At 42.3% G+C, this 11410-nt stretch overlaps 1 pseudogene; it reads right to left on the bottom strand.

The window, feature by feature from the left end:
- On the bottom strand, positions 1 to 6999 carry LOC107277394 (zinc transporter 1-like; annotated as a pseudogene).
- Between the last annotated feature and the right edge of the window lie 4411 nt (positions 7000 to 11410).

The raw sequence follows: 11410 nt of genomic DNA, 5'->3' as shown, positions 1-11410 counted from the left end.
TGATCCAACGAAACCAACAGTACGTTTTATAACAACTTTTATTCACGGTTTGATATATGTAGATAGATACAGCAATCATTAGTGGACATGAACTGTTTCGGCCACGATTAATGAATGGGGTGATAGAAATCGAACATGCATGCAGCATGTGTACATACAGTTAATTAAACAAGCCAAATTAAGCATACATACATGGGCGCAGGAATTGAAGAAATGGAGCAGTGTAATACTAGGATGGATGGATCAGTCCCAGATCATGACGACAGCCATGACGGCGACGCCGAGGAGGACGGCGAGGAACTTGAAGAGCGGCTTGTCGGCGGCGGTGGGGTGGTGGGGGCGGTAGCCCTTGGCGATGAGGTGGTTGATGGCGACGTAGATGAAGACGCCGGTGGCGAGGCCCATGGAGATGGCGTAGGTCCAGTCGGCGGCGCGGCCCTGGGAGGTGGCGTCGATGGCGATGCCGATGCCGACGCCGACGGGGCTGGAGACGGCGAAGGCGAGGGAGTAGACGACGGTCATGAGGAAGGGGCGCTTGGGGATCATCCGGAGCAGCGCGATTCCCATCGCCACCGCCGCGAATATCTTGTGCAGACCGATCGTCCACAGGTTCCTCCACGCCTCGCTCTTGCTCGCTGCAATTCATCTCATATTGACATCAGAGAGTCCAATTATTTCATCCATATATACATTCCAATTTTTGTTCCTTTTCTTCCAGTAATCACTCAAGATTTTCAAGAAACCATATCATCGTTCAAATTATATAGCACATGCAGTTTTACTAGCTAGCTAGAAATTAATCGTTACATCATCTGTCTATGTATAATGTATCCCGTAATTTTGATCATGCTAAAACAACAGGCTAATATTGTATTGAAATTAATTAATGCCTTGAAAATTTGTAACTTATCAGCTGTCAGAATGATTAAGCAAGAGGACAAATAATTCAAGTAACTAGTGAGATGAGATGATCAATTAGCCAAATCAAAGAGATCGAAATATCTGGAGACAGAACAAACAACTCTAGGTTTTAGCATAACAATTGGCCTAAAAATGAGTCAGCTAGCAATGAACATTAATTGCACACTGACAGAATTTTGTCCCAGAGACTTGGAGCAAAAAAAAATAGTCAAACTGAATTTAATTAGTTAAAAGAACTGAATTTAAATGAATCAGATTGCAACAAGCTTTGTCCTGACCTGAGACACCAATGGCGATCCCTTCAAAGACGGAGTGGAAACAGAGCGCGACGATGAGCAGCACGGCGTCCTCGAACGACGATGTCCTTGTTAGTTAGCATGAAAGGTTCGGATCATGTGATCACGACCTGACAGCTTGCATACATGTAGTTGTTGAGGTTAGTTTGGATTAGGTTAGTCTATCCATGCGGATCAGGTTAGCCTTTCCTCCACATGCGATAACAGATGTTTGTTAGAGTTTGTTTTCTGTTTTCTGTTACTGCATGCAGTCGTTTCATCAATCTCGGCTTCGGTTGTTCTCAGCTGCGCCGAACTCTGTATCGCCACGATGGGGGCTGTTCCCATCACATATATATTAACACGAAGGCGACGCACAGGATTAGTGCGATCGTTTCCACCCAAACTAATTCACATGGTATCAGAGCGTTGATCAATTCCCTAAGAGATCAATACTCATGGCCTCGTCGTCCAGTACGGCTGCCACAAATCCGTTCCAAGGCCACCCAATCTCAGAGAAGCTTGGGAAGGCAAATCATGCGCTCTGGAAGGTGCAAGTAAGCGCCGCAGTCAGAGGAGCGCGGCTTCAGGGGCATCTCACCGGTGCAACCAAGCGGCCGCCGGCAGAGATCGCTGTCACAAAAGATGGCGCCACCAAGAAGGAGCCGAACCTAGCCCACGAAGACTGGGAAGCCACCGACCAGCAAGTTCTGGGGTACCTTCTCTCATCGCTGACAAGAGAGGTGCTGATGCAGGTCGCTACATGCGACACCGCGGCTGAAGTGTGGAGCGCCATCGAGCAGATGTACTCCACCCACACACGAGCAAGAGCGATTAACACTCGGTTTGCTCTCACCAATACAAAGAAAGGTAACATGTCAACTCCTGAGTATTTTGCAAAAATGAAATCCTTAGGAGATGAGATGGCTACTGCCGGAGGTCGCCCGATCGATGAAGAGGAGCTGATTCAGTATATCATCACCGGCCTTGGCGAGGGCTACAGCGAGGTGGTGTCGGCTGTCTGCGCTCGGGTTGAACCAATCTCTGTGAGTGATCTGTACTCTCAAGTGTTGAACTTTGAAGCTCGCCAAGCCATCTACCGCGGCGCACAGGAGGTCACCGTCAATGTTGCCAACCGTGGAGGCTTCAGCCACGGGGGGCGTGGCAACAGCAATGGTGGCCAAGGAGGTTCGCGCGGCGGCGGCGGCCATGGTCGCGGCAACGGAGGAGGTGGCCGTGGTCGAGGCCGCACACCAGGAGGCGTTGATAAAAGACCAATCTGCCAAGTGTGTTTCAAACGGGGGCACACGGCAGCAGATTGTTGGTATAGGTACGACGAGGATTACGTTCCTGACGCCAAGCATGTTGCAGCTGCAGCGGTTAACTCCTATGGAGTTGACACAAATTGGTACATCGACACTGGTGCTACAGATCATGTCACGAGAGAGCTGGACAAGCTCACTATGAAGGAAAAATACAACGGTGGTGAACAAATCCACACAGCAAGTGGTGCAGGTATGGATATTAGTCATATTGGTCATGCTATTGTTCATAATCCCAATAGTCGTAATATCCACCTTAGAAATGTTTTATATGTGCCTCAAGCTAAGAAAAATCTTGTTTCAGTACATCGCTTAGTTAATGATAACTCTGCCTTTCTTGAATTACATCGTGATTATTTCTTTCTTAAGGATCAAATCACCAGGAAAACTCTCCTTAAGGGAAGATCATGGCGCAGGCTATATCCTCTACCACACTCCTCCTTGAAGCAAGCCTACAGTGCCATCAAACTATCTTTGGACCGGTGGCATCATCGTCTTGGTCATCCTTCCATTACCACGGTTAAACAAGTAGTCAATAAGTTTAGCCTCCCCTGTTCAGATTTGTCTAGTGAGTCAGTTTGTAATGCTTGTCAACAAGCAAAGAGTCATCAATTACCTTTTCCTATTTCTTCCAGTGTTTCCAAACACCCCTTAGAACTTGTCTTTTCTGATGTTTGGGGACCTGCTCCAGAGTCTGTTGGAAGAAAAAAATATTATGTTAGTTTTATTGATGATTTTAGTAAATTTACTTGGATTTATCTCATACAGCATAAGTCTCAAGTGTTTGACAAGTTTCAGGAGTTTCAAGTCATGGTAGAACGTCAATTTGATAGAAAAATTCTAGCCATGCAAACTGACTGGGGAGGCGAATATCAATCCCTTAACTCTTTTTTTTCTAAGATTGGCATTGTTCATCATGTTTCCTGTCCTCATACTCACCAACAGAATGGGTCGGCTGAGAGAAAACATCGTCATATAGTTGAGATCGGTTTATCTCTCCTATCTCATGCATCCATGCCATTAAAGTTTTGGGATGAAGCCTTTCAGGCGGCAACTTATCTTATTAACCGTGTGCCTAGCAGAGTTATCCATAATATTAGTCCCCTTGAAAAACTGTTCAAACAAAAACCCGATTACTCCTCCTTGAGAATTTTTGGTTGTGCCTGTTGGCCTAATCTTCGCCCCTACAATAACCACAAATTACAATTTCGCTCTAAGTGTTGTGTTTTTCTTGGGTTTAGCACTATGCATAAAGGGTTCAAGTGTCTTGAGGTCTCTACAGGACGCATCTATATTTCTCGCGATGTTGTCTTTGATGAGAATATTTTTCCCTTCACTGAACTTCATGCCAATGCTGGTGCCCGTCTTCGTTCTGAGATTGATATTCTCACTCCTGAACTGCTAGGACCCATACGGTCTGTTGGGAATGAACAATGCATGCATCCAGTGACTAATCCATTATCTGCTGATGTTTCTGCTGCTTTATCTAATCGTGCTAATGAGCCACATAGAGATGGTGCAGTACATCCCGCTGATGCAGAAGATCCGCCGGCGACGCCTCCTCTGGATGCCAGTTCTGGTCCAGAACCAGACCGTGTCGTCCACCACTCCCCTACGGCCACGTCATCAGGCCGTCATCCGGGTCCCACACCTGGTTCTGTGCCACGGGGGGCAGCATCATCGCTAGCAGAGGAGACAGCAGAAGACTCAGTGTCGCAGGCGGTGCAGGAGCAGGAGTCGCAGGTGGTGCAGGAGCAGGAGCAGTCCTCACCAGCGCAGGAACATGCACAGGCTGTCACAGATGAGACTAATACATTACAGCATGCAGATGTGACTGACACAGTTTCAGAGGCACCGGCAGGACCGCGCACCAGGTTGCAAAGTGGAGTTCGCAAAGAAAAGGTATATACTGATGGTACTATTAAATATAAGCATTCTTGGTTTACTGCTTCAGGTGAACCTACAAATGATTTAGAAGCCTTAAAGGATAAAAATTGGAAACTAGCAATGGATTCAGAGTATGATGCTTTAGTTAAGAATAAAACTTGGCATCTTGTTCCTCCTCAGAGAGGGAGAAATATTATTGGCTGTAAGTGGGTGTATAAAATTAAAAGGAAAGCTGATGGTACCCTAGATAGGTATAAGGCAAGGTTAGTAGCAAAAGGATTTAAACAGAGGTATGGTATTGATTATGAAGATACCTTTAGCCCTGTTGTTAAAGCTGCCACTATCAGAATAATATTGTCTTTAGCAGTGTCTAAAGGTTGGAGTCTTAGACAGCTAGATGTTCAAAATGCCTTTCTGCATGGGTACCTAGAAGAAGAAGTTTATATGCTACAGCCACCAGGTTTTGAGGATCCTACTAAGCCACATCATGTGTGTAAACTTGATAAAGCTCTGTATGGGTTAAAACAGGCACCTAGAGCCTGGTTCTCTAGACTAAGTAAAAAGTTGATGGACCTTGGTTTTAAAGGATCAAAAGCTGATACGTCTCTGTTCTTTCTGAATAAAGGTGATATAACTATGTTTGTTCTGGTATATGTTGATGATATCATTGTAGCCAGCTCTTCAGAGAAGGCCACTGCAGCTTTACTTCAGGATCTAAAAGGGGAATTTGCACTCAAAGATCTTGGTGAGCTGCATTATTTTCTCGGAATAGAGGTAAGCAAGGTTCAGAATGGCATTGTACTGAATCAAGACAAGTATGCCAATGATTTATTGAAGAAAGTGGGCATGATAGATTGTAAACCTGCTAATACACCTCTTTCAGTAAGTGAGAAACTCTCTCTTCATGAAGGCTCATTGTTAGGGCCTGAAGATGCAAGTCACTATCGCAGTGTTGTTGGTGCTTTGCAATATTTGACTCTTACTAGACCTGACATAGCTTTCTCTGTTAATAAAGTTTGCCAATTCTTGCATGCTCCCACAACTGTACATTGGATTGCTGTGAAAAGGATTCTTAGGTACTTAAAGCAATGCACTCGGTTAGGACTTGAAATTCATAAGTCAGGATCTACTTTAGTTAGTGGCTTCTCTGATGCAGACTGGGCAGGCTGTTTAGATGACAGAAGATCAACAGGAGGATTTGCAATATTTCTGGGTTCAAATCTGGTCTCCTAGAATGCTAGAAAACAAGCCACTGTGTCTAGATCTAGCACAGAGTCAGAATACAAAGCTATTGCCAATGCCACTGCAGAAATAATGTGGGTGCAGACTTTACTTGCAGAGTTAGAGATTAAAAGTCCAAAAGCTGCTAAAATATGGTGTGATAATCTTGGAGCTAAGTATTTGTCAGCTAATCCAGTGTTTCATGCCAGAACGAAACACATAGAAGTTGACTATCACTTTGTCAGAGAACGGGTAAGTCAGAAACTTCTAGAAATTGATTTTGTTTCCACTAATGATCAAGTTGCAGATGGATTCACTAAACCTCTGTCAGTAAGACTCCTGGAGAATTTCAAAAGCAATCTGAACCTGGTTAGGTCCGGATTGAGAGAGGGTGTTAGTTAGCATGAAAGGTTCGGATCATGTGATCACGACCTGACAGCTTGCATGCATGTAGTTGTTGAGGTTAGTTTGGATTAGGTTAGTCTATCCATGCGGATCAGGTTAGCCTTTCCTCCACATGCGATAACAGATGTTTGTTAGAGTTTGTTTTCTGTTTTCTGTTACTGCATGCAGTCGTTTCATCAATCTCGGCTTCGGTTGTTCTCAGCTGCGCCGAACTCTGTATCGCCACGATGGGGGCTGTTCCCATCACATATATATTAACACGAAGGCGACGCACAGGATTAGTGCGATCGTTTCCACCCAAACTAATTCACAGTCCTCACCAGCATTGCCGGGTGCGCCACCGCCGCCGCCTCCTCCTCCTTGCGGCTCATCACCGCCCCCTCGGCTTGCTGCCGCTGCTGCTGCTCACTGACCTGGTTGTCGCTAACGCCGGCGGCGGCGCTCCTCCGCGCGACGGCGGCGATGACGAGGTCGCTGAGCATGGTGAGCAGGAAGCCGACGCAGGTGAGCATGAAGGAGAACGGGTACTGGTTGGTAGTGAGGCCCTTGAAGGTGGAGGTGGAGTCGGCGAGGAAGTGCATCAGCGCGGTGCCGAGGAAGACGCCGGCGGCGAACTGGGTGCCGAGGAGGAGGAAGCTCTCGTTCCACCGGTAGAAGTAGGGGGGAGACGCCGCCGGCGAAGGTGAACACCAGCAGGATCACCAGGCACCACACCTTCACGGCGATCAGCCCCTTGGACCACACGCCGGACGACGACGCAGGCGTTGCCGGGGCGTCGACCTGCCCGTCGCCGTCGTTGATGCCGCCATGGCCGCTGCACGCCTGGAACGAGAGCGCGGCGAGGAGGAGCACGGCGACAAGGAGCGAAGAAACCCTCATCGTCATCGTCCTGGCCATGGTCGTCGCTCGCGCCGTCGCCGTCACGATCGATCGATCGACTTCTGGGCCAGCCACTAGGTAGGAGGCTGGATTGTGAGAGCTTATATATATATACACGTCTATATATTATAGGTGTGTTAAAGTAAACTCGGGTTTAGGGATGCCCAATGCTTTGCTGCTGGATATATGTTAGATAATGGAGAAATGATGAAATGACTCGGATTGATATATTATAAAAACTAATATGGTGGCCTGCGCAGATTGCGCGGCTAGCATCATTATATTTTCTCTCATATAATAGTATATATGTTTTCTCATTATATTATTAAAATATATTACAATGACAACGTAATTTTAAATTTTGCAATAACTTTACAAAACTACTAATGTGTAATATTCATATTGTATTTTATATACGTGTTAGTTATTAATTATTTTTAATATCAAATTTTAGTTATTTGTAAATTATATATATATATTCCTATATGGACTCTAGACTTGTCTTTTAATATTTCTTTTTTAATTCTGAATTTTTATTATTTCTAATTGTATTTCTATGTGGACTCTAAACTCATATGTTAATATTCTTTAATTTTTAATTTCAAATTTCAGTTACTTCTAAATTGTATTCCTATATTGACTTTAAACTCTTCTTCCCATGTTTTTCTTAATTTCAAATTTTAGTTATTTGTAAATTGTATTTTTATATGGACTCTAAACACAACTTTTCATTTTATTATGCTTATTCTGAATTTTATTTAGTTTTAAATTTCTATATGAACTCTATACTCTACTTCTAATATTCCTTATTTTTTAATTCCGAATTTCGTTTTTTTCTTAATTATATTTCTATATGGACTCTATACTCTACTTCTAATATTCCTTATTTTTAATTCTGAATTTCAGTTATTTCCTAATTATATTTCTATATGGACTCTAGTCTCCTCTTCTAATATTCCTTATTTTTTAATTTCGAATTTCAACTATTTCTAAATTGTATTTCTATATAGACTCTAGTCTCCTCTTCTAATATCCCTTATTTTTTAATTCCAAATTTCAGCTATTTCTAAATTGTATTTCTATATGGACTATGCTTTTTCATATGGCTCTATACTCTACTTCTAATATTCCTTATTTTAATTCCGAATTTCTATTATTTCCTAATTGTATTTCTATATAGACTCTATACTCTACTTCTAATATTCCTTATTTTTAATTCTGAATTTCAGTTATTTCCTAATTGTATTTCTATATGGACTCTAGTCTCCTCTTCTAATATTCCTTATTTTTTAATTCCGAATTTCAACTATTTCTAAATTGTATTTCTATATGGACTCTAGTCTCCTCTTCTAATATTCCTTATTTTTTAATTCCGAATTTCAACTATTTCTAAATTGTATTTCTATATGGAGTCTGCATTTTTCTTTTTCTTCGATTAATATGAGAATTTCTAGGTTATGTGAGCGAATGTGGAGGCTCCTTTTTCTATTCCTTTAATAATATAATAGATGATTAATTTGAGAATGATGATCCAGTATGTGTATGTTTAGTTTTACAATGAAACAAATTATAAATATAATTATTATATGCTTGCATGTTAAGTTTTATGTGCTTAATGAGTTGATATGGCATGCTTGCATATGTGTTTTAATAGTGCTAATAAATAATATGTTTCACGTTGAGTTTTAGGTATTCAGTGGATATTAGTTTTATAAAAAGAAGGGATATGATGATGTTAGGTTAAGCTAGATGTACGTTTTACCTTATCCAGTAATAAATATTTACAGTTTATTAGAACAAAATTTTATTAAACTTTGATCATCAATTACATTTCGAATATCCATATTTTTAAAAGGACGTCCATAAATTTGCCATGAGAAGTCATAATATTACAAAGTACAGTTAGATTTTATAAGCTTGTTCTAATATCAGTGGTCCAGATATCAAAAGTTTGATCGAATTTTACTTTTTACTATTCGACTTGATCTCAACTCGAATAGGTTTTTCCTTCGAGTTCTTCTTAGCCGAATGTCTTCTATTCTCGAGGGTTCGCACATCCTCCATCAACTTTCCAATCGCCCGGGTTTACCTGCCATGTAGTTAGAATTCATCTTTAAGCAAGATGAGTTACATATAACTGATAAGAAGCCACTCAAGAGTGTTTTCCAACTCGAGAGTGTTTTTCCTGTTTTACACTTAGAATCTTTCCGTAAACTATTTTAGGTGTTTCGACCGGATAGGAGGGAGGGCGTTATCCCCCTGTTACAATAATATTTGTTATTTTTGTTACAAATTATCGAAGTTGAATTTAAACTTGCATGTTTGTGAAACGATATATTTCATATTAATCTATGTTGCCATTTATTTTATATTTTCTTATGACTATTTAGGTGGCATGCACGAAACGAGAGGATATCCCCTCGAGGATGAAATCACTTTCCCAAAAGTTTTATAACTGAAACAAGTATTGATTGATATAATATATAATCCAGTGACGTGTGTTAGCGGGAGATGAATTCTAAATTGACAAGTCAGATCAAATTTTCAATAAGTAAGGAACTAAATTAAATATATTGTACTATATAAAAGCGTGAAGTCTTGCTCGGGCCATCGCATATATATGTGCATCAACGAACGAACGTACTACGCATGGTGTGCAGTACAAGTGCTGACTTTTTGAGGGTCAAGTTGTACTACAACTTGGGAGCTGTACGTCGTCCCCTAACTCTCTCTTTGTCATGTATGAACAACTGGATGATGACTATTAGCTAAGTTTGTTAATTGGTATATGCTCTCCCACCAATAATCTCTGAATTAAATGTTTAATTAGATTATTGGATACTTAGCTTCTTCAAACGCGGCTTATCCATTCATCCTCCATGGCATATACGGACAAGTGACGGCAGAGCTTTCCCTTTCGATTACATGAGACACTCATACCCACACACATTATCACCGAACACACTTTTCATGAACGAGCGAAATAATTACGCGTCAATATATTAAAAAGAGAATTACAAAACGCAAATGGCCAGAAAGACTGTCGCCAACGTACATGAAAAAATGGAAACGGGAAAACTGTGAAAAAAAAACTTTAAGGAAAAGAAAAGACTCCTAATGTGAGGGAAGGTGGTGGTGGAGCCCACTAAAATCCTAGAAATACTCCAAAAACAGCAGCGCCGACAAAAGACTAGAGACGACCTTCCAAACGGATGAACTCCAATACCACCAAAATTGAAAAGAGTGAGTAGTCGAAAAATCTAGAGTTCCGTTCGTTCCACACCTGCTAGGATATCAAGAGGATTAGAGAATCGAAACCATTGCGAAGATGCTCTGATAGGCGTGCCCTGGAAGGCAGTCACCAGACCTAGAGCGAGCAGCCAAGAGAAGAGGCGAGGTCAGACCAGCCAGAGGAAGACAAGACTTGGCGTCAGACCTGACGAGCAAAAACACAATCGAGAAGGATGTGGTTCGCCGTCTCCAGCTCTTGGGCGTAGAAGGGGTAGGCCGAGTGGCTGTTGATACCCCGCTTGAGAAGAAGGTCGGCCGTCCAACAATGTTGCTGGAACGCAAGCCACAGGAATAATTTGCACTTAACGGGACTTTTAGCTTGCCAAAGAAGATTGGCGCAAGCAAAGGATTGTTGGCCGAGAAATAACGCATGGCAAGCCAAGCCTGTCGAGTATCGTTGGTCACTCGTCCAACGCCAGACAAAATGGTCCTCTGAACCTGAAGTGAGTTGAAGAGGGAGCAATGCGTCCTAGAGCGCGAGTAACTAAGAAATGACAGGGACCGTGAGAGTGCCATGAATGTTCCCCACCCAGAAGTTATCGGCGAGAGCCAAGAGGACCGTGCGCAAAGCCCGGATACGTGGTGGCATAACAAGAAGAAGGTTGGGTGCAAAGGAAAGTCACCGAGCGACTCTCAATCTGGTTAGACCAGAAAAGAGTGGTGGTGCCGTCACCTGGCACGAAATCGCTGATCAACACACTTAATTATTTGAAGCATACGAGATCGATTAGCTTAAAGCATGCTAGTTGGAAAAAAAACTCAACAAGCTAGCTAGTTTTTGTTTAGATAATATATATAGCCATGAACAATAAATTCACGAACTCATTTCAACTCGCTCCTGCATAGTAAACCCATAGGCGCCGTAGGGCGTCGCCAACTCGTCATATCAACCCATCTGTCTCTACTAGAAAAACAGATTTTTAGTGACACTGGTCTTTTATTTTTTTCAGACGGTATGATTCTCGAAGCCAAATGTCCACCTGAAAAATATAAACCGGGATGGGTTTTCATTATCCATCTGCGAAAATCAATTTTTTCAGACGGACCACTTAAAAGGTTGGCAGCAAATCTTTAATTAATTCCTCTAATGGAGTACAATTGACAGCTACTCTTGATTAATTTGCACCGTACGACGAGGATATAATGATAAATTCATACAGGTTATTTCTAGTGCACATAACAGATCGGTTAAGGTTGTACTTGGGGATG

The sequence above is a fragment of the Oryza sativa genome, chromosome 8 (assembly GCF_034140825.1).
Source record: "Oryza sativa Japonica Group chromosome 8, ASM3414082v1".
Taxonomy (NCBI): domain Eukaryota; kingdom Viridiplantae; phylum Streptophyta; class Magnoliopsida; order Poales; family Poaceae; genus Oryza; species Oryza sativa.
This window is presented reverse-complemented; position numbering and strand designations above follow the sequence as displayed.